Source organism: Musca autumnalis, unplaced genomic scaffold (assembly GCF_047663935.1).
Source record: "Musca autumnalis isolate F117 unplaced genomic scaffold, ASM4766393v1 scaffold_3, whole genome shotgun sequence".
NCBI lineage: Eukaryota > Metazoa > Arthropoda > Insecta > Diptera > Muscidae > Musca > Musca autumnalis.
Window position 1 is genome coordinate 210,292,274 of NW_027411866.1, and position 25,790 is coordinate 210,318,063.

Here is a 25,790-nt window from a genome sequence, read left to right on the forward strand (position 1 = left end):
TGTTTAAAAAATCCAAGATATCGATAAATTGTTTAAAAAATTTACGATATCGATAAATTGTTTAAAAAATTTACGATATCGAAAAATTGTTGAAAAAATTTACGATGTCGAAAAATTGTATAAACAATCCACGATGTCGAAAAATTGTTTAAAAAATCCTCGATATCGAAAAATTGTTTAAAAAATCCACGATATCGAAAAATTGTTTAAAAAATCCACGATATCGAAAAATTGTTTAAAAAATCCACGATATCGAAAAATTGTTTAAAAAATCCACGATATCGATAAATTGTTTAAAAAATCCACGATATCGATAAATTGTTTAAAAAATCCACGATATCGAAAAATTTTTTAAAAAATCCACGATATCGAAAAATTGTTTCAAAAATCCAAGATATCGAAAAATTGTTTCAAAAATCCACGATGTCGAAAATTGTTTCAAAATCCACGATATCGAAAAATTGTTTAAAAAATCCACGATATCGAAAAATTGTTTCAAAAATTCACGATATCGAAAAATTGTTTCAAAAATTCACGATATCGAAAAATTGTTTCAAAGATTCACGATATCGAAAAATTGTTTCAAAAATCTACGATATCGAAAAATTGTTTAAAAAATTCACGACATCGAAAAATTGTTTCAAAAATCCACAATATCGAAACATTGTTTAAAAAATCCACGATATCGAAAAATTGTTTAAAAGATCCACGATATCGAAAAATTGTTTAAAAAAATCCACGATATCGAAAAATTGTTTAAAAAAATCGACGATATCGAAAAATTGTTTCAAACATCCACGATATCGAAAAATTGTTTAAAAATCCACGATATAGAAAAATTGTTTAAAAATCCACGATATAGAAAAAAAATATCAAAAAATTGCTTAAAAAATCCACGATATCAAAAAATTATTTCAAAGATTCACGATATCGAAAAATTGTTTCAAAAATCTACGATATCGAAAAATTGTTTAAAAAATTCACGACATCGAAAATTTTTTTTTCAAAAATCCACAATATCGAAACATTGTTTAAAAAATCCACGATATCGAAAAATTGTTTAAAAGATCCACGATATCGAAAAATTGTTTAAAAAAATCCACGATATCGAAAAATTGTTTCAAAAATCCACGATATCGAAAAATTGTTTAAAAAATCCACGATATCGAAAAATTATTTTAAAAAATCCACGATATCAAAAAATTTTTTAAAAAATCTAAGATATCGAAAATTTGTTTAAAAAATCTACGATACCGAAAAATTGTTTAAAAAATCCACAATATCGAAAAATTGTTTAAATAATCCACTGTATCGCAAAATTGTTTCAAAAATCCACGATATCGAAAAATGGTTTTAAAAATCTACGATATCGAAAAATTGTTTAAAAAATCCACGATATCAAAAAATTGTTTAAAAAATCCACGATATCGAAAAATTGTTTAAAAAATCCACGATATCGAAAAATTGTTTAAAAAATCCACGATATCGAGAAATTGTTTAAAAAATCCACGATATCGAGAAATTGTTTAAAAATCCACGATATCGAAAAATTGTTTAAAAAAATCCACGATATCGAGAAATTGTTTAAAAAATCCACGATATCGAGAAATTGTTTAAAAATCCACGATATCGAAAAATTGTTTAAAAAATCCACGATATCGAACAATTGTTTAATAAATCCATGATATCGAAAAATTATTTTAAAAAATTCACGATATCTAAAAATTATTTAAAAATCTACGATATCGAAAACGGTTTGAAAAATCGACGATATCGAAAAATTGTTTAAAAATCCACGATATCGATAAATTGTTTAAAGAATCCACGATATCGATAAATTGTTAAAAAATTCCACGATATCGATAAATTGTTTAAAAAATCCACGATATCGATAAATTGTTTAAAAAATCCACGATATCGATAAATTGTTTAAAAAATCCACGATATCGATAAATTGTTTAAAAAATCCACGATATCGATAAATTGTTTAAAAAATCCAAGATATCGATAAATTGTTTAAAAAATTTACGATATCGATAAATTGTTTAAAAAATTTACGATATCGAAAAATTGTTGAAAAAATTTACGATGTCGAAAAATTGTTTAAAAAATCCACGATATCGAAAAATTGTTTAAAAAATCCACGATATCGAGAAATTGTTTAAAAAATCCACGATATCGAGAAATTGTTTAAAAATCCACGATATCGAAAAATTGTTTAAAAAAATCCACGATATCGAACAATTGTTTAATAAATCCATGATATCGAAAAATTATTTTAAAAAATTCACGATATCTAAAAATTATTTAAAAATCTACGATATCGAAAACTGTTTGAAAAATCGACGATATCAAAAAATTGTTTAAAAATCCACGATATCGATAAATTGTTTAAAGAATCCACGATATCGATAAATTGTTAAAAAAATCCACGATATCGATAAATTGTTTAAAAAATCCACGATATCGATAAATTGTTTAAAAAATCCACGATATCGATAAATTGTTTAAAAAATCCAAGATATCGATAAATTGTTTAAAAAATTTACGATATCGATAAATTGTTTAAAAAATTTACGATATCGAAAAATTGTTGAAAAAATTTACGATGTCGAAAAATTGTTTAAAAAATCCACGATGTCGAAAAATTGTTTAAAAAATCCTCGATATCGAAAAATTGTTTAAAAAATCCACGATATCGAAAAATTGTTTAAAAAATCCACGATATCGAAAAATTGTTTAAAAAATCCACGATATCGAAAAATTGTTTAAAAAATCCACGATATCGATAAATTGTTTAAAAAATCCACGATATCGATAAATTGTTTAAAAAATCCACGATATCGAAAAATTTTTTAAAAAATCCACGATATCGAAAAATTGTTTCAAAAATCCAAGATATCGAAAAATTGTTTCAAAAATCCACGATGTCGAAAATTGTTTCAAAATCCACGATATCGAAAAATTGTTTAAAAAATCCACGATATCGAAAAATTGTTTCAAAAATTCACGATATCGAAAAATTGTTTCAAAAATACACGATATCGAAAAATTGTTTCAAAGATTCACGATATCGAAAAATTGTTTCAAAAATCTACGATATCGAAAAATTGTTTAAAAAATTCACGACATCGAAAAATTGTTTCAAAAATCCACAATATCGAAACATTGTTTAAAAAATCCACGATATCGAAAAATTGTTTAAAAGATCCACGATATCGAAAAATTGTTTAAAAAAATCCACGATATCGAAAAATTGTTTAAAAAAATCGACGATATCGAAAAATTGTTTCAAACATCCACGATATCGAAAAATTGTTTAAAAATCCACGATATAGAAAAATTGTTTAAAAATCCACGATATAGAAAAAAATATCAAAAAATTGCTTAAAAAATCCACGATATCAAAAAATTATTTCAAAGATTCACGATATCGAAAAATTGTTTCAAAAATCTACGATATCGAAAAATTGTTTAAAAAATTCACGACATCGAAAATTTTTTTTTCAAAAATCCACAATATCGAAACATTGTTTAAAAAATCCACGATATCGAAAAATTGTTTAAAAGATCCACGATATCGAAAAAACGTTTAAAAAAATCCACGATATCGAAAAATTGTTTCAAAAATCCACGATATCGAAAAATTGTTTAAAAAATCCACGATATCGAAAAATTATTTTAAAAAATCCACGATATCAAAAAATTTTTTAAAAAATCTAAGATATCGAAAATTTGTTTAAAAAATCTACGATACCGAAAAATTGTTTAAAAAATCCACAATATCGAAAAATTGTTTAAATAATCCACTGTATCGCAAAATTGTTTCAAAAATCCACGATATCGAAAAATGGTTTCAAAAATCTACGATATCGAAAAATTGTTTAAAAAATCCACGATATCAAAAAATTGTTTAAAAAATCCACGATATCGAAAAATTGTTTAAAAAATCCACGATATCGAAAAATTGTTTAAAAAATCCACGATATCGAGAAATTGTTTAAAAAATCCACGATATCGAGAAATTGTTTAAAAATCCACGATATCGAAAAATTGTTTAAAAAAATCCACGATATCGAGAAATTGTTTAAAAAATCCACGATATCGAGAAATTGTTTAAAAATCCACGATATCGAAAAATTGTTTAAAAAATCCACGATATCGAACAATTGTTTAATAAATCCATGATATCGAAAAATTATTTTAAAAAATTCACGATATCTAAAAATTATTTAAAAATCTACGATATCGAAAACGGTTTGAAAAATCGACGATATCGAAAAATTGTTTAAAAATCCACGATATCGATAAATTGTTTAAAGAATCCACGATATCGATAAATTGTTAAAAAATTCCACGATATCGATAAATTGTTTAAAAAATCCACGATATCGAAAAATTGTTTAAAAATTCCACGATATCGAAAAATTGTTTAAAAAATCCACGATATCGAAAAATTGTTTAAAAAATCCACGATATCGATAAATTGTTTAAAAAAATCCAAGATATCGATAAATTGTTTAAAAAATTTACGATATCGATAAATTGTTTAAAAAATTTACGATATCGAAAAATTGTTGAAAAAATTTACGATGTCGAAAAATTGTTTAAAAAATCCACGATATCGAAAAATTGTTTAAAAAATCCACGATATCGAGAAATTGTTTAAAAAATCCACGATATCGAAAAGTTGTTTAAAAAATCCACGATATCGAAAAATTTTTTAAAAAATCCACGATATCGAAAAACTGTTTAAAAAATCCACGATATCGAAAAATTGTTTAAAAAAATTCACGATATCGATAAATTCTTTAAAAAATCCACGATATCATAAACTTTCTCTAAAAAATCCACGAGAAATTGTTTAAAAAATCCACGATATCTAGAAATTGTTTAAAAAATCCACGATATCGAGAAATTGTTTAAAAAAATCACGATATCGAGAAATTGTTTAAAAAATTCACCATATAGAGAAATTGTTTAAAAAATCCACGATATCGAAAAATTGTTTAAAAAATCCACGATATCGAAAAATTGTTTAAAAAATCCACGATATCGAAAAAAGTTGTTTAAAAAATCCACGATATCGAAAAATTTTTTAAAAAATCCACGATATCGAAAAATTGTTTAAAAAATCCACGATATCGAAAAATTGTTTAAAAAATTCACGATATTGAAACGTTGTTTAAAAATCTACGATATCAAAAATTTATTTTAAATATCACGATATTGAAAAATTGTTTAAAAAATTCACCATATTGAAAAGTTGTTTAACAATCCACGATATCGAAAATTTGTTTAAAATATCACGATATTGAAAAATTGTTTAAGAAATCTACGACATCGAAAAATTGTTTAAAAAATCCACGATATCGAAAAATTGTTAAAAATTCACGATATCGAAAAATTGTTTAAAAAATTCACGATATTGAAAAAGTTGTTGAAAAATCAACGATATCAAAAATTTATTTTAAATATCACGATATTGAAAAATTGTTTTAAAAATTCACCATATTAAAAAGATGTTTAAAAATCCACGATATCGAAAAATAGTTTAAAATATCACAATATTGAAAAATTGTTTAAGAAATCTACGACATCGAAAAATTGTTTAAAAAATCCACGATATCGAAAAATTGTTAAAAAATCCACGATATCGAAAATTGTTTAAAAAATCCACGATATCGAAAAATTGTTTAAAAAATTTACGATATTGAAAAGTTGTTTAAAAATCAACGATATCAAAAATTTATTTTAAATATCACGATATTGAAAAGTTGTTTAAAAAATTCACCATATTGAAAAGTTGTTTAACAATCCACGATATCGAAAATTTGTTTAAAATATCACAATATTGAAAAATTGTTTAAGAAATCTACGACATCGAAAAATTGTTTAAAAAATCCACGATATCGAAAAATTGTTAAAAAATCCACGATATCGAAAATTGTTTAAAAAATCCACGATATCGAAAAATTGTTTAAAAAATTCACGATATTGAAAAGTTGTTTAAAATCAACGATATCAAAAATTTGTTTAAAATATCACGATATTGAAAAAATGTTTAAAAAATTCACCATATTGAAAAGTTGTTTAAAAATCCACGATATCGAAAGTTTGTTTAAAATATCACAATATTGAAAAATTGTTTAAGAAATCTACGACATCGAAAAATTGTTTAAAAAATCCACGATATCGAAAAATTGTTAAAAAATCCACGATATCGAAAATTGTTTAAAAAAATCCACGATATCGAAAAATTGTTTAAAAAATTCACGATATTGAAAAGTTGTTCAAAAATCAACGATATCAAAAGTTTATTTTAAATATCACGATATTGAAAAATTGTTTAAAAAATTCACCATATTGAAAAGTTGTTTAAAAATCCACGATATCGAAAATTTGTTTAAAATATCACGATATTGAAAAATTGTTTAAGAAATCTACGACATCGAAAAATTGTTTAAAAAATCCACGATATCGAACAATTGTTAAAAAATCCACGATATCGAAAATTGTTTAAAAAATCCATAGAAAAATCCACAATATAAAAATATTGTTTAAAAAATCCACGATATCGAAAAATTGTTAAATAACACGATATCATAAAAATCTACGATATCGAAAAATTGATAAAAACACGATATCATAAACATTCTTTAAAAAATTCATGATATTGAGAAACTGTTTAAAAAATTCACGATATTGAAAATTCTTTAAAAATCCACGATATCAAAAAGTTGTTTAAAAAATCCACGATATCGAAAATTTGTTTAAAAAATTCACGATATCGAAAATTTGTTTAAAAAATCCACGATATCGAAAATTTGTTTAAAAAATCCACGATATCGAAAATTTGGTTAACAAATCCATGATATCTAAAAAAATTGTTTAAAAAATCCACGATATCGAAATTTAAAAAAATTCAGAATCTCGATTGTTTAAAAAAAACACAATATCGAAGAATGGTTTAAAAATCCACAATATCAAAATTTTTTTGAAACAAACACGATATCGAAGAACTGTTAAAAAAAATCCACGATATCGATTTTTTTAATCCATGATATCGACAAGTTGTTAAAAAAATCCACCATTCGAAAAATTGTTTAAGAAATATACGATATTTGTTTAAGAAATATACGATATTGCAAATTTGTTTAAAAAATCCACGATATCGAAAAATTCTTTAAAAGATCCTCGATGTCTAAAAATTTGTTTAAAAAATTCACGATATCGAAATTTTTTAAAAAAATCCAGAATCTCGAAAAATTTTTTAAAAAATACACAATATCGAAAAATTCTTTAAAAAATCCACGATATCGAAACAATATTTAAAAAATCCACGATATGGAAAAATTATTTAAAATATCCACGATATCGAAAAATTATTTAAAAAATATCGAAAAATTGTTTAAAAAATCGACGATATCGAAAAATCTGTTTAAAAAATCCACGATATCGAAAAATTTTTTAAAAAATAACGACAATTTGTTTAAAAAATCCACGATATCGAAATTTTTTTAAAAAATCGACTATATCGAAAAATTGTTTAAAAAATCGACGATATCGAAAAATTGTTTAAAAAATCGACGATATCGAAAAATTGTTTAAAAAATCCACGATATTAAAAAATTGTTTAAAAAATCCGCGATATGGAAAACGTGTTTAGATTCCAAGATATTGAAAAATTGTTTAAAAAATCTACGATATCGAAAAAATGTTTACAAAATCCTTCATATCGAAAACCACGAAAGTTTGTATCGAAAAATTCTTAAAAAATCCACGATAAGTTTGTATCGAAAAATTCTTTAAAAATCCATGATTGTTTGTATTGAAAAATTCTTTAAAAAATCCACAATATTTTGTAGAGCAAAATTCTTTAAAAATCTACGATAGTTTGCATCGAAAAATTCTTTAAAAATCCACAGTATTTTGTAGAGCAAAATTCTTTAAAAATTCCATGATATTTTGTAGAGAAAATTTCTTTAAATAATTCACGATATGTTGTAAAAAATTCTTAAAAAATCCACGATATTTTGTAGAGGAAAATTCTTTAAAAATCCACGATATTTTGTAGAGAAAAATTCTTTATAAAATCCACGATATATTGCAGAGAATAATTCCTTAAAAAATCCACCATATTTTGTAGAGAAAAATTCTTTAAAAATGTGATTCAAAAAACATTCATAATTTCGAAAAAAAAAATTTTGTAAGAGGTTTCATACAGTCCTGCAATGGAAACACCAAGTAAAAGATAATATATTAGGGTATATATCTCAGGAGAACCCTGACTCTATCCTAGTATGTCCCTAAACGTGTTACCTAATATCCTTCGATAGCAACAATTTAAAAAAAAACACTCTTCTCCGTTTTATCCCATCAACTTCAATTTCTCGATAAGTGCTTTGAAAACGGATTACTGTTCAATGACATTTTCTACATGACACTTAGCAAGTAGTTTTCCTTTTGTAATATTTTGACTCGTTTGTCCATTTCCAAACTGTTTATTACACGATGACATTTCATGTGACAATCTAACACAAGAAGAAAAGCTGAAAAAAATGAATGTCACTGACATTCAATTCTTCTTCTTTGAACGGAAAATGAGATTTTTTCCTCCGAAATTTACGACGACCAAACACTTCAAGAAATATTAAAAGGAAACGAAACAGAGGAAAAAAGCCCCCTCTGCAGCATCCATATCCACGCGTTGACTTTTGTAATTGACTGTGAAAAAATGGAAAAAAAACGTGGCGGGATTGTGTGAGTTTGGAAGGATGCACAATTTTTCATTTCGGTTAAAACAGAGTTATGTCATGCTTTTATTAAAACTCATGACAGCCGACATGACAGTAGAGTTTTTTTTATTTCAATGCGCCTTTTTTCACATGCATGAATTTTCTACACAGAACTTATGTGTGGATAAAGGGGGAAGACGAAGGGAAATATGAAAAATGTGAAATTGGGGACTGCTGTTTTGAAAGAGCATTTTAAACAAGTATTCAGGATTGGTTTGGATACAGATTTCACAAAACATGATCAAGATTAGAGAATAATTTTACAGAAATAAGCAAAAATCTTCCAAATATTATTTTGAATATAGTGAATATGGGTCCTGGAAGAAGTGTAGAAAAAATTCTAGCTTTAACTTGACGAAGAGGCCAACATATGCGGCTAACGTAAAAATTACAATAAAGAAGAACAGCTTTCCAAAACGGATGTAGACATCCTACTATCACAAATCAACACTATGTTATTTTTTTATCTTTTAAATCATTTGACGTTCTTTGAGACTTTGACTTTTTTAATAAAAAATCTACGACTCCAAAACTTAAAAACAATTTTAAAATCATTAATTTGTATGAGAAACATCTTCCTTGTTTCCCATTATATGATCTTTCACCGACAACAAATTATATTCCTCCCTAATACATATACACAACAGCATGTGTATATTTTCACATTTGCATTCCAAATCAAGATCCGTACATATGAATGTCAGGTTATAACCCAACATGGCAAAATTAAAAACAAACATTCAGACTGACTCTTCCTTTTTTATGATTTTCTTTTATGAAGAACTTTAAAAAACAGCAACATGGATTAGATAAACTTTTTTTATGAACTTTGTTTAATAACATCAACAAGAGAGATACATTTCATTTCTGTATAAACATATGTATGTATGTGTAATGAATGTTGTTACCCCTCATACCAATTGCGGATATTATTCGAATGTTCGGCACAACATTCGAAAACGATATCACATTCGAAGAATTGGCAAATGTTTTTCGGGTGTACACAAGCACGTTGTTCTTTTGTTCGTCAAAAGTTTAAAAACGATATCGTTTTCGAACATTTGGCGAATGTTTTTTCTTTTCAAGAAAAATTCTTTCGAGAAACATTTTTTACTTTGAAAATTTTTTTGTTTTACAAAAAATATTTATATCGTTTGTAAAAAATTCCCATTTGCTTTTTTCAAATAATTCCGATATAAATGCTACGTATAATATAGACAATAAGTGTTGATAAAGACAACATATGGGTAGGTTGCCAAACGAAAGACAACAATGTTTATCAACAGTTACATATCGAGTCGCAAACATAAAGAAATAAAAACGGAAAAGGTACATAACAGAAACATCAAGAAACTCCACAAAAAATGTTTTTCGCCACTATCGTAAAAACTATCATCTTTCATTCGCTAATAATATTATAAACGATATTCGAATTCGAAGGTTTTCCTGCCACAAACTGAGCGACGAATGAATCGTTTTTAATTCATTCTCGTGTGTCGTTCTCGAACAAAATATCCGCAAAACTATCGAAAAACATTCGAAAACGAATCGTTTGCGATAGCAATGGTATGGGGGGTAGAGCTTAGAAGACAAGAAATTAATTTTAATTACCCCCCATACCATTGCTATCGCAAACGATTCGTTTTCGAATGTTTTTCGATAGTTTTGCGGATATTTTGTTCGAAAACGACACACGAGAACGAATTGAAAACGATTCATTCGTCGCTCAGTTTGTGGCAGGAAAACCTTCGAATTCGAATATCGTTTATAATATTATTAGCGAATGAAAGATGATAGTTTTTACGATAGTGGCGAAAAACATTTTTTGTGGAGTTTCTTGATGTTTCTGTTATGTACCTTTTCCGTTTTTATTTCTTTATGTTTGCGACTCGATATGTAACTGTTGATAAACATTGTTGTCTTTCGTTTGGCAACCTACCCATATGTTGTCTTTATCAACACTTATTGTCTATATTATACGTAGCATTTATATCGGAATTATTTGAAAAAAGCAAATGGGAATTTTTTACAAACGATATAAATATTTTTTGTAAAACAAAAAAATTTTCAAAGTAAAAAATGTTTCTCGAAAGAATTTTTCTTGAAAAGAAAAAACATTCGCCAAATGTTCGAAAACGATATCGTTTTTAAACTTTTGACGAACAAAAGAACAACGTGCTTGTGTACACCCGAAAAACATTTGCCAATTCTTCGAATGTGATATCGTTTTCGAATGTTGTGCCGAACATTCGAATAATATCCGCAATTGGTATGAGGGGTAAACCTTAAAATATTTTCAGTGATTCAAAAGTTGTAATTGAATTTAAATATGAAAACATAAAAAATAATGGATGCAAAAAATAAAATAATATTTGAAATTAAATTTATAAATTAAAAAATAATGTAAAAAAGTAATAAATTTAAAATTACTAAAAAATAAATAATAATTATAAAAATTAATAATAATTATAATTTTTAAGGTAATCTTATTTTTTTAATAATCTTAATCTTAATCTTATTTTTTTTTCAAAATTTAAAAACAACAAGTTTTTTTAAATTGGGGTGTAGTTATTAAAATTGATTTAATTTCGGGAAAGGCAGAAAATACTAGTTTCGAAAATAATATTATAATATTAACAATCTACATAAATAAATACAAAACCAATCTCGTCCGTTTGTATTGGCCTCAGTTGAGAACGGCTGAACTGATTTGGATAAATCTTTTATTGAAATGTTCGTCATAACCCAACTTAGGTTTTTAATTTGGCCAGTCCCGCATTTACGCCCACTTTTTTCAATTTTCACCTTTTCTACAAAAAACTACTGAACTGATTTTCCTGAAAATGTCATGGAATGTACAGGGATAGCCCCTGATAAAAATAGGCTACAAATTTAGTTTCGGAGGGGGCGGGGAACTTCCTCTATACCCTATTTTCTAAAAATTATATATTTAAAATAACTACGATTGTATCGGTTTGAAAATTAATTTGCGAGACAATTGTGGTTGTGTCTCCGAACTTACCTACTTTTTTAGGACCCAAAGACTTGATAACGCCCACTGAACCGATTTTCTTCAAATTTTCAGGGAATGTTCAGGCCTCGAGAGGAAAGAGGATGCATATTTGCATGAATTGACGGTGACGGGGTACTTCACTTTCCATATTTAAAATAACGTCATTATACCCTCAGCCTTTAGGCTAAAGAGGGTATTTGCACTTTGATACGACCAAAAATGTGCCTCATCGAAATAATGGTTTTAGACCCCAAGTATGTTTGTAAAATATCCGTTTCAGACAATTTTGAGTAGATCTAGCAATGTTCGTCCGTCTGTCTGTCTGTCCGTCTGTCTGGCTGGTGCGCACGATAACTCTCGAACGGATCAATCGATTCGGTTCAAATTTTGGGTATCGAAATATTTTGTCCAGATTCGATTTAAGTTCGAAGATGGGCCATATAGGTCCACTCCTTCAGGTACCTCCCCCACAAATGTTCAAAAATTGTCGCAAAACTTGTGCGCACGATAACTCTTGTAGGGAATAACCGATTTGGTCCACACTTTGCACATCGTGTAATTTCTACCAAACTTAGATTAGGTTCCAATATGGACTCAATCGGTCCACTCCTTCGGGTACCTCCCACACAAAATTTCGGAAAAGTTCAGTTTAGGACCTGGTCTCGAATCGCTTTGATTTTTGTTTACGCAAGTTGTATTCGCTGTCCTCTATACGACGCTGTAAGTTTCATTAGGGGCAAGTCCATACTTCTTGAGAAAATAGCCTGAAAGTTACAAAAAACCCTATGACACCGTGTGTAGTGGTTGGGGCGCAAGATAACTCGGATCTTCCGATTCGGTCCAAAATTTTGCTTTCGTAATATTTTGTCCAAACTTAGTTCAAGTTCAAAGATGGATTATAGCGGTCCACTCCTTCTGGTATCTCCCCCACAAAAGTTCGAAAATGTTCGGAAAATTTGTGCGTACGATAACTCTTGAAGGGAGCAACCGATTTGGTCCATACTTTGCACATCATGAAATTTCTACCAGACTTAGATGAGGTTCCAATATGGACTCAATCGGTAAACTCCTTCGAGTACCTCCCACACAAAAAAAAGTTCAGTTTAGGACCTGCTTTCGAATCGCCTTGGTTTTTGTTGTAGCATCTTGTATTCACTGTCCCCTATACGAAGGTACAAAATTCCTCACGGGCAAATCCATACTTCCTGAAAAAAAGCCTGAAAGTTGAAAAACAAACCCTATGACACCATGTTTATGGGTGGAAGCGCAACATAATTCTCGATCGGATATGCCGATTCCGGCCTAAATTTTGGCCTTCGTAATATTGTTTCCAAACTTAGTTTAAGTTTGTAGATAAGCCATATCGGTCCACTCCTTCAGGTACCTACCCCAAAAAAGTTCAAAAATATTCGGAAAAATTGTGCGCACGATAGCTCTTGATGGGTGTGACCGATTTGGTCCATACTTTACACATTCTCATAATATCTACCAGGTATAGATCAGGTTCAAACATGGACTATATTTGTCCACTCCATCCGGTAACTAACACACAAAAATTTGGATAGGTTCACTTTAAGACCTGCTATCAAATCACTTTGATTTTTGTTGAAGCAACTTACATTCGCTGCCTCAATTACGATGGTAAAAGTTGTTTCAGGGGCAAGTCCATACTTCTTGAGAAAACAGCCCGAAGGGTGTAAAAACCCATAATGGCACCCCCATGGTCTATGTCGGTCCATTCTTTTAAGTACCTTTTCCGCAAAATTTTTGAACTTTAATCCTAATCAACATTTTTGTCGGTTCATACGACCAAAATTGTGAAAAAAGTGTTTCAATTTGCACAGGCTGAGGGTATATGTCTGTCGGCAAAGCCGACTGATACTTTTTTACTTGTTCTTCTTCATAAACGAAAGGAAACTAATTGTTCCACTTTACTTCAATACAACACGTGGTGGAGGGTATAACAAGTTCGGCCCGGCCGAACTTAACGCCGTTCTTACTTTTTTCAATTTTCATTTCAATTTAAATTTTAAATTTTCAATTTAATGTTTTTCTGCAAAATACTACTGAACCGATTTTCCTAAAATTGTCAGGGAATGTACAGGGATGGCCCCAAAAACAGGCTACATATTTCATTGAATTCCAGAGCGAGGGCGAAGTATCTCCCCTATTTAAAGAAACACTATATTTGCAAAAATTACGCATGTATCGGTTTAAAAATTTACGGATTAATCTACAATGTAGTACTTCTTTAGGGCCTAAAGACCAGACCACGAATGTTTTTTTAAACGTTATATCTCCAATACTACTGAACTGATTTCCATCAAACTTATATATTCTGTGAATTTCGTAGGTGTTGGGGTACCTTCCCCACGTCTTTCTTTTTAACGTTATATGTATAAGCCAAATTTATGATTATATCGGTTTCAGCATACATTTTGGGAGGCAATGGTGTACATATTTGGAGCCAAAATACCGGACCACACCCACTTTTTTAAATATGTTATATCTTGAATACTGATGACAACGCCCACTCTTTTCAATACATTATTTTTCCAAAACTATTGAACCTAATTTCATCTAATTTTCGGAAAATGTTCAGGAATGTCCCGTGGTCCAAAATATATATATTTGTAAACGAATTTCGGAAGCCTTTTTTAAAATCGCTATATTTGCTAAACTTATGAGTGCATCGGCTTGCAAATTAATTCTCTAGACAACAGTGGTTGCGCCCCCGATCAAGAAATCCGATATTTACAAATTTCCTTAAATGGTGAGGTTCAACGGTCTATCAGCCATGAAAAACTAAAACATATAAGTCTTAATAAGCGGGAGAATTCGACGTAACCATTTTTTTTTTTTTAACTTTTATAACTACATCGCTTTAGGATACAGGCAGGGGACATGGACGATAATAAATCCTAAACAGCATCAATGGGCGAAAAAATCCGACAGTCCGTAAGAAAAAAGAAAGGTTACAGACATCTGTGAGTAACTTTAAAATCCTCCTCAGTTTGACAATTATTTTATTCTGAATTGTTAAGCATAAACTCAGGATCAGCAACGCGGACCGGGGTCTGCTAGTAAATAATGAAACAAGTGAGTAAAGGATATGGCCTTGACAAGGCCGACTATGTGATACCCTAAACCACTACCCTCTGTGCATCAGGTTTTCACTGGTAAACATTTCTTCTAGGGAATATTATCCAACTGAAACCATACTCAATATGCTTCTTCCTCTCTGGGACCCCCATTAGCAACTAGCATGATTCCAAAAAACGACTATTGCGATATTTCCCTTGTTTGACCACCTTCGCCAACCCGTGCTTTGGCATCGGAATACCCCTACCAGAACCCAAGATGTTGGCAAAAGAACACAACTTTGAATTTTTCTCTACATCAGTTTTTCCCCATCCCGACCCCTGAATATAATTCGACTATCACCAAAGTCAATACGCTTCTTCTTCTGTGGGACCCCCATCAACTACCATCAACGCTACCTGTAGCGTGATTGCAAAAAAAATGGAAATTTTTTTGTGCATTATCGACTCGGTTGTTTGACCACCTTTGCAAACATAATCTGATTCAATGTAAAATAGAGCTTTTCTTCTTCCATTGACGGGCTTTCCTTTTGGAATACTCCTACTAGAAACGGAAATATTCGCATACGAATAAAACGTTGACTTTTCTCCACATAAGTTTCCTGCGTATTCCTACCCCTGAATATTATCCGACCATCATCAAACTTAATAGGCTTCTTCCTGTACCGTGATTACAAAACTATCGGAAAATGGGATACATCACCGACTATTGCTATATCTCCGTTGTTTGATCATCATTGTAAAGGTGATAGTTTCTACTTTCATTACCATGTTTTGCTTTTGGTATACCCCTTGTAAAAGCGGCTTCTTCCCCACCGGGACTCCCATCAACACCAAAAATTTGGTGACGATCCGATCAAAATTGCGACCTGTAGCTGGTTACAAAGTTTAGATGGACACACATAGACAGATCGACTCAGCTCGTCGAGACATTCATTTTGATATATATAAGTATGTGTCTACGAGCATTATTTCGATGTGTTACAAACTTTTGGGTCAAAACCAAGTTATAATACCCTCCCCACGTAGTGAAGTGGGGTATAAAAATTTATAATAATTATAAAAATTAATAACAATTTTATCAAAAATATGAAAGCAATAAATCATAGTTAAAAAATCAATAAAAATGAATAAAAAATATAAAAAATTATAAATAATAAACTTAAATAATATTTGAAATAACAAATATAATAATAAAAACAATGTGCAAAATAATAATATAAAAATAATAAATTAAATGCTAATTAAATAATTTGAATACTAATTAATTAAATACTATAAAATAAATAATAACATTAATATATAAAAAGACAATAAACCATAATTAAAAAACAAACCGAATTAATTAAATAACCGAAAAAATTAAATAAATAAAATAAATTTATCAAAAGAAATACTCCCCCGATTTTTACCACACTTGAAAAATAAAAAAAGAAATTGAATCCAAATACATGCAAAATTATATATGGGGATTTCTGAGTGAAATCGGACACTTTTTCAAGATGAGGTTTTTGATTTCCGTTATTTTTTGCTGTGGTGATGCTGCTGATTAACAAAACATTTTTGTATATTTTCAGATTTTTTTTGACTAACGGTTCCAGAGATATCGCGCCTTGATAAAGTCAAATTCTGTAAAAACTGTAAAAAGAAATACTCATAACTTCTTTAATATTGGTCCAAATGGAAAAAATCTTTTTTTGTATTTTTTGTTGTTTTATCACATATTAAATAAAAAATAGCAAAAAAAAACATGCACAGTGGGCTTGGATGCTATTTTCGCGATTTAATATTTAAAATCAATTTTTAAAGATGTTCGACCCCTTCGATTTTCTTTAAATTTTTTTGTATTAAACTACGTTCAATTACAAAAATTTTAAGTCCTATATGGTAATGGGATTCGGACGATTACTATTTTTTCTGAATTTTTTAAAATTTGTCAATACAATTTTTCCTTAATACCTTTGTCCAAAATTTGTATTTCCTGTATTTTTGAAGCTAAGAGTACATATTTATCATTATGTATTATATATTTATCACAAAAAAAAGACAAAAAATGTACAGTGGGCTTTAATGGAATTTTCGTTGATGCATTTTCAAAATCGAAAAATGACGCAGTTTTTAAGATGTTTGACATAAATTCATAAATATAAAATCAAAACAAATATTTATAAATTAAACTTTTAATTTTTTTAATAAAATAATAAATTTTGGACAATGGTATAAAGGAAAAATTGAATTGACAAATTTTAAAAAATTCAGAAAAAATAGTAATCGTCCGAATCCCATTACCATATAGGACTTAAATTTTTTGTAATTGAACGTAGTTTAATACAAAAAAATTTAAAGAAAATCGAAGGGGTCGAACATCTTTAAAAATTGATTTTAAATATTAAATCGCGAAAATAGCATCCAAGCCCACTGTGCAAGTTTTTTTGCTATTTTTTATTTAATAGCTGATAAAACAACAAAACATACAAAAAAAGATTTTTTCCATTTGGACCAATATTAAAGAAGTTATGAGTATTTCTTTGCATGTAGTTTTTACAGAATTTGACTTTATCAAGGCGCGATATCTCTGGAACCGTTAGTCAAAAAAAATCTGAAAATATACAAAAATGTTTTGTTAATCAGCAGCATCACCACAGCAAAAAATAACGGAAATCAAAAACCTCATCTTGAAAAAGTGTCCGATTTCACTCAGAAATCCCCATATACAAAAATAACATTTGAAATAATAAATAAAATAATAACAATAAAAATAATTGATAATTATAAAAATAAATAATAATTATACAAATAATACATTATCAAAAAAAAATATATAAATAATAATATTTTTATATATTACAATAAACCAATAAACAATAAGTAAAAAACAAACCAGAAAATAAAAAATAATTAAAAATAATATACAAAATAATATCATAAATTAAATGCTAATTAAATAATTTGAATAATAATTAATTAAATAACATAAAAAATAAATAATTAAGAAAATAATATTATAAAAAAAAAGAAATAATAAAATTATATAAACACTAATAATTAATAAATATATAAAAATAAATAATAATTATAAAAATAAATACTAATTATACAAATAATACGTAATTAGAAAAATAAATAAATAATATTAATATATAAAAAGACAATAAACCATAATTAAAAAAAAAACAATAAAAAAATTAAATAAATAAAATAAATTTATCGAAAGAAATACTCCCCGATTTTTACCACACTAAAAAAGAAATTGAATTCAAATACATACAAAAATAAAATAACATTTGAAATAATAATAAAAATAAATGATAATTATAAAAATAATACTTTATTACAAAAATAAATAAATAATAATAATATTTTTATATATTACAATAAAGCATAAGTAAAAAACAAATCAATAAAAAATTAAATGAACAAAATAAGTTTATCAAACAGAAATACTCCACAGAGTTTTATAACACTTGGAAAATTAAAAAAAAATTGTATTCAAATATAAAAAATTATAAATACAAATATGAAATAATAAATAAAGTAATAATGAAAAAATATTATTATCTTGTAATAATATAAAAAATAATAAATTAAATGCTAATTTAATAATTTGAATAATAATTAATAAAATAACATACATTTATGCCCGAAAACGCGTACAAATGTAGCGTTCGTCACGCAGGATTTACCCATGTATAAAAAAATAAATATAATAAATAATAAAAAAATATATAATTAATTCAAAAAATAATATTATACTAAAAATAAATAATAAATTAATATAAAAACTAACATATAAAATAATATCAAAAAATTGTAAATAAAACAAAATTTAAAACAAATATAATAAACATAATAATATTAATAATAAATAATTAATTAATATAAATAATAAAAATTAATAATAATTAAATTATAATTAAAAAAATAAATAATTATTAAAATAAATAATAATAACAATAAAAGGCAATAAATCCTAATAACAAATCAATAAAAAATAAATAAATAACAAATTATCAAAAAGAAATACTCTCCAGATTTTTACCACACTTGAAACTAAAAAAAGAAAATGAATTCAAATATAAGAAATTATAAATACATAAATAATACAAGTGAGCCAAGGCTATAGTCGGTCGGGACCTTACACCACTACCCCTGTGCATAAGCTTTTGACTGGTAAAATTCAAAATATTATAATTGGGATAGCTTAGAGCCTTTGCTCTGAATGTCTTCATTAATACAGGTCAATTTTGTTGAAACACATTTAAGTGCATCGTCAGTACAACTCAAATAAAAAAATGGAAAAGTGGGATGTGCGCCAACCATCAATAGGCTTCTTTCTCTGTGAGACCCACATCAACACCCAAAATTTCGTGAGGATCCGATCAAAATTCCGACCTGTAGTGTGATTGCACAAAAAATGGAAAAAGGGATGCATTACCGACTATTGCGATATCTCTGTTGTTTGACCACCTATGACAACCTACTTCACATCGTTGTAAAGGTGATGTTTTCTAATTTCAGTGACAGGTTTTGCTTTTGATATACCCCTTATAGATTCGGAGATATTCGCTTTGAAATAAAACGTAGACATTTTCCTCAAATAAGTTTTTTGCCCATTCCGACCCCTGAATATTATCCGACCATTACCAAAATTAATAGGCTTCTTTCCCTCCGGGACCTTAATCAACACCCAAAATTGCGTAATTCCAAGGTGATTTCAAGGTTTAGATCGACTCAGCTCGTCGAGACATTCATTTTGGTATATATACGACCATTATTTCGATGCGTTATAAACTTGGCCAAAACCAACTAATAATATCCTCCCCACATAGTGGTGTAGGGTATAAAAATTTTGAAATAATAAATAAAATAATTAATATAATTACTATTTTTTATTAATTATTTTATTAAATAATAATTAATTAAATAATGTAAAAAATTCAATACTATACATTATAAAAACAAATAATATACATACATAAAAATCAAAAATAATACATAATAATACAAAATAGTTAATATAAATAATAGTTTAAAAATATTCAATTAAAATATATAATAATAAATAAATAACATTAATAATAAGTACAAAATAATATATAAATAATATTTATAAAAAATTAATAATACTTATACAAATAAATAATAACAATTAAAAGGCAACAAATCATAATTTAAAAACAAAAAACAAATTAATAAAATAAATTTATCAAAAAAGAAATATTCCCAAGATTTGTACAACACTTGAGTTAGCAGAGCAAGGTTTCGATCCTCGGACCTCTGGGTTATGGGCCCAGCACGCTTCCACTGCGCCACTCTGCTTGTTGCGAAGCGGTGGATTAAATGATTCACATAAACATAGCACCACTCTCTACCAGCAACTCAACAACTGTAACAACAACAAACCACACTCGGCTAGCACATTTGATTTGTTTGTTGGTGGAATTGGGGGTTGATTGAAAAATTGTCTGATGTGTGTGTGTGTGCTATTTGTTTTAGCTTATCTGTTGATGAGTTGAAGATACAACAACTGTTTTATCTGCTAAACAATTTTAAATGTACATTGTTGGTCTGTTAGAGTTGTACCAAAGGAACAATATGGAATTATATATGTAGTTCACTTCGCAGTTCCAATGGCCCACATTTTTTCTTTGACCATACTGTCTATACTTAATATCACACGTTACATTTCATAATGTTACTCATACGTTTTGGAACTAGTACAAGGACTAGTACTAGGAACTAGATTACCCAACTCTACTGTTCATCCTTGTCTTCGGTTGAGGTATGAAGGCAGATAAGACTAACATTAAATAATTTAGTTTTTATCCGTTTTAGAGTGGCTTCATTGAAAAACTTTCATAAAATTATGCGTTTTTAGATCGATTTCCATACTAAAGCAATTTTATGAAAATGCTGTAGTCGGGTAATCGATCTAAGAACACCTAATTTCATGAAATTATTTCATTGAAAAGGGTAAAACTGGAGACCACGTGTTTAACCTACTTACTTACTTACTTACTTACTTAGGCGGCCATCAGACCATCTGCTTTTTCACATGTATGTTGTCACTTTGGGTATACTAATATACAGAACAGCTGATGTAATATATGTGAAAAAGCAGATGGTCTGATGACGGCCTTAGCTGGCCCATTACAGAACATTTGTTCTATACGCCGAACTAAGAAAAGATCTCCATTTCTCTCTGTCTATTGCTTCTCTTTCTGGAATACCACGCCTTGTAATCTCTTCATCCTCTTGTTTGCGCCATCTCTTCTTTGGCCTGCCAATTCTGCGTGCACCGCCAAGCGGCTCATATTTATACGCCTTTTTAGCGGGTTCATCATCGCTCATTCTTATGATATGGCCTAGCCAACGCAATCGTTGCATCTCAATACGTTTAACTATATTGATGTCGTTGTATAGCAGATACAGCTCGTGGTTCATGCGACGTCGATATTCGCCGTCAACGCAGATTGATCCGTAGATCTTTCGAAGAATTTTTCTCTCAAACACACCAAGCACTGAATTATCTGCTTGCGCAAGTACCGAGGCTTAGGAACCATACATCAGAACGGGTAGTATCAGTGTTTTTAAAGCGTAATTTTGACGTAGGGGATGAGAGATATCAAGGAACGGTCCTGACCGGCTTTAACATGGCAAATTCCAGGATTTATCTTGGTCCCACTCTCATCTCAAGTGGACACTGACCTTCCAGTGGTGTCACCTGGGAAGCTGACTTTAACACCCGATAAAGGTAGTGAGCTAACATGTGCCGCGCGTTCACCCATAAGAACGTTAAAACCTTCGGTTTGGGCGCCGAGTTAGTAACCCTCCCCTAGAAAAAGCAGCCTTCTATGAAAAAACAAAAGAAAAGAAAAACAAATCCCTCTAAAGTTGACGACCCCCGCAAACGTTTTATGGACCATGATCTGCGAATCTGCAACTGGAATGTTCGTACACTTTATAGAGTAGGTGCAGTTTACGCATTGGCAGATGTACTTGAAAAGTACAAGGCCGACATTACTGTCATACAGGAAATACGATGGAACGGGAAATGTGTCACAACAACACCTAAAGGTGACGCACTGTATTATAGTTGCCATGACACACAGAAAAAAAAGCCACCCAGAAAATTTTGATTAAAAGCTTTATCACCATATTTTTGTCGAATGGCGATAAAATATTACGAATATATAGGGAAAATGTTTATCAAACATGAAAATGTAACTAAAAAGCGATCAATAAACGATTTCAAACAAATAATTTATTGAAATTTGTTTATGGTTATTAATAAATGTCTGTAGTTAAAATGGTTTTCAACGTTTGTCGCATGATCTCGCTCTCAAGAGCGAGAGAAACAAAATTTTTAGGGCATAAAGAGAGCGCTACAACAATGTGCTGTGTTTTTTTTTTTCTTGAGATGTGAGTGTTGCTATGTATATTTCAAAGCATGGTCATGGAATTTTTGCAGCATGAAGGGATGGAACGTTTGTGTGGCATTTGGCTTGTTCATTTATTTGTGCTCGGGTGAAGGCTTGTATGTAAGTTTGTTACTGTTTTTTGTTGCTGATTTTTATGAACCTAACAAACGAAGAGGAAAAGAAAAAACGGTACGAGTTCTCATGTTTTTTTCTGCTTGGTGGTTTAGGCAGGCAGATAAAATTGTTTTAACCATCAGTTTGGTTTATTTTGGCAGTTCCTTTAAAGCAGTCGTTCTGTGTGGATCGGTAGTGCAGAAATAAATCAATGTTTGTGTGTTTTCTTAAAGTAAAGGTGCTTTCAAGTAAATTAAATGGCCAATACATTTTATAATTGAATTCACGAATATGAAACAGGATAATAAGAATATTTTATTGGACAAAGAAGCAACCGCATGTGATATTGGTAATAACATCAAAACATTTTATATATTTGAAATATATATGGATGTACTATTTCTCACATTACAGATACCCATTTTCCGCTGATGATTTTCAATGTGGCAGAAGAATGTGTTTTATTTCACAACGTTTAATGATGTGTCCTGTATTTTATATTTAAAAGTGATTTATTTACTTTCTTATATTAAAATTAATGTGTGGCACTAAATAATTATGTACCTCTGTTATTAATTATTCCATTGCGTTTTTCTTTCTTGCATCTGTTATTTTTTATGTACCTATGCGTCTGGTGTTGCTTTTGTTCTTGGCATTTCAAATAATAAATAAATACCCACCACCATTTATAAATGTGTGTATGTATCTTTTTTGTGGCGTTTGGTTTTGTATTTAACAAAAAAACAACAAAATAATTGTAAATATGCATATTTTTTTATTGATTGGAAAAAATGCATTCAACAATTTTTTTAATCAAAAAAATATTTTGTTTTTATCAAGCAAAATGTGGAATATTTTGATAAATATTTTTGTCAATATGTGAAATATTTTATCAGTTCAAAATAAAAAAAATCGATAAATATTTTAATCAATATTACAATTTTATTTTATCAACATGTATTTTTACTTTGTGATCACGAAATTTTATCGAATTTTGTCAATATGACAATTTTTTTTATTGCCGGAAAATCGATAAATTTTTGGTTGAATCTTTGAATTTCTTTATCAAATGGCTACAATTTTTTTTTTCTGTGCATAAAGCATGAGTTTGATTGCGGACCAGCTTCACACCCGTGAATGAAAAACTTGCTACAATTCGATTAAAAGCAAAATTCGTCAACATCAGCTTTATTTGCGCTCATGCTCCCACTGAAGACAAGGACGAACAGACCAAAGATATATTTTACGAACGCTTAGAGGAAACATATGACCGTTGTCCTGCCCATGGCATTAAAATTATTCTAGGCGATTTTAATGCCAAAATTGGAAAGGAAAATATATTTTTGCCCAACAGTCGGAAAATTCAGTCTCCACAATGAAACATCTGACAATGACATGAGGCTGATAGACTTCGCAGCGGCAAAAACATGGTAGTTAGCAGCAGCAGATTTAAGCATCTCGATATTCATAAGGGCACCTGGTTGTCGCCAGCTCAAAGAAAAAGAAATCAAATTGATCGCGTTGTGATAGATGGAAGACATGAATCAAGCGTGTTGGATGTACCATCGTTCCGAGGTGCAAACATAGACTCGGACCACTACCTAGTTGCAGCAAAGGTACGCACCCAGTTAAACGTTGCAAATAAAGCACGAACAGATACAACACGGAAGTTAGACATCGGTAAGCTGCAAACACAACAGATAGCCACAGTATATACCACTCAACTAGCCCAATTGCTTAATGAGAGCACTCCTTGTCCCGATAACATAACAACACAATGGCAAAATATTGCCCGCTCCATGCAAACAGCCGCAAAATCCATACTTGGATACCAGAGACCTCCACAAAGGAATTCATGGTATGACCAGGAGTGTCGTGCTGCTACCGAAGAGAAAATGCGGCATATAGAGCTACTTTACAATCAGTAGAAACGCGTAGCTCACGAGAGAGATATCGTGAGAAAAGGAGATAAGAGCAACGTCATTTCCGCAAGAAAAAGAGAGAAATGGAAAAACGGGAGTGTGAAAAAATCGAGATGTACAGGAGACAGAATGAAGTTGGTCGGAGGTTAAAACACCTGGTCTCCAGCTTCACACCCGTGAATGAAAGACTTGCTACAATTCGAATAAAATCAAAATTCTTCAACATCAGCTTTATTTGTGCTCATGCTCCCACTGAAGACAAGGACGAACAGACCATAGGTACGCACCCAGTTAAACGAAGCAAACAAAGTACGAACAGACACAACACGAAAGTTAGACATCGGTAAGCTGCAATCACAACAGATAGCCACAACATATTCCACTCAACTAGCCCAATTGCTTAATAAAAGCACTCTTCATCCCGATAATATATCACCGCAATGGCAAAATATTGTCCACTCCATGCAAACAGCCGCAAAATCCATATTTGGATACCAGAGACCTCCACCAAGGAATCCGTGGTATGATCAGGAGTGTCGTGCTGCTACCGAAGAGAAAAATGCGGCATATAGGGCTACTTTACAATCCGTAGCAACGGGTAGCGCACGAGAAAGATATCGGGAGAAAAGAAGAGAGAGGAGAAACGTCTTCCGCAGGAGAGAGAGAGAGAGATGGAAAAGTGTGTGGAGTGTGAAAAAACGAGATGTACAGGAACCAGAATGAAGTCCGAAAATTCTACCAAAGAGTGAAGCATCAAACTGATGGCTTTGGTACAGGCACATTCTCCTGTAGAGACCAGCAAGGTAATTTGGTAACTGATACAGATAGTGTGCTAAGGATAAGGAAAGAGCATTTTTCCAAACTGTTGGTATCCAATAGTAGCGAAGTCGACGAAGATAACAGAGATCCAATCCCAGAAGATGGTATTGAATGTATACCACCCGGACAAGATGAGGTAAAGACAGCTATAAAACGGCTGAAGAATAATAAGGCAGCAGGAGCCGATGGCTTACCAGCCGAGCTGTTCAAAACCGGAGGCGACACGCTGATAAGGTGTATTCATCAGCTAGTTAGCACCATCTGGCAGGAAGAACGAGTACCCGACGATTGGAACCTGAGTATCCTGTGCCCCGTCCATAAGAAAGGAGATAAGACTGTATGCTTTAACTGTAGGGGCATAAGTCTACTCCTGATTGCCGACAAGATCGTGTCAGGGATATTGTGCGAACGACTAAAGCCCATGGTCAACGAAATAATTGGACCATATCAATGCGGCTTTAGACTGGCAAGTCCACCATTGACCAGATATTTACCCTGCGGCAAATCCTGGAGAAGACCCAAGAGATGCAGATCGACACCTGCCACCTTTTTGTCGATTATAAAGCAGCCTTCGACAGTCCGCTACGTTCAAAGGTATTCCA

The 25,790-nt window shown here is 29.8% G+C and overlaps 2 protein-coding genes and 1 non-coding gene across 20 annotated transcripts in view; 1 reads left to right on the forward strand and 2 right to left on the reverse strand.

Annotated features, from left to right (window-relative positions):
- The window catches only part of Nadsyn (NAD synthetase), a 443,475-nt gene that overhangs the window by 252,711 nt on the left and 164,974 nt on the right, over positions 1–25,790 (reverse strand). The gene's annotated exons all lie outside the window — the stretch shown is intronic.
- Positions 1–25,790, forward strand: part of Nna1 (Nna1 carboxypeptidase) — a 411,438-nt gene that overhangs the window by 227,714 nt on the left and 157,934 nt on the right. The window lies entirely within an intron of this gene.
- Positions 20,160–20,231, reverse strand: TRNAM-CAU (transfer RNA methionine (anticodon CAU)). Its single transcript has one exon. It is a non-coding gene; the product is annotated as a tRNA-Met (tRNA).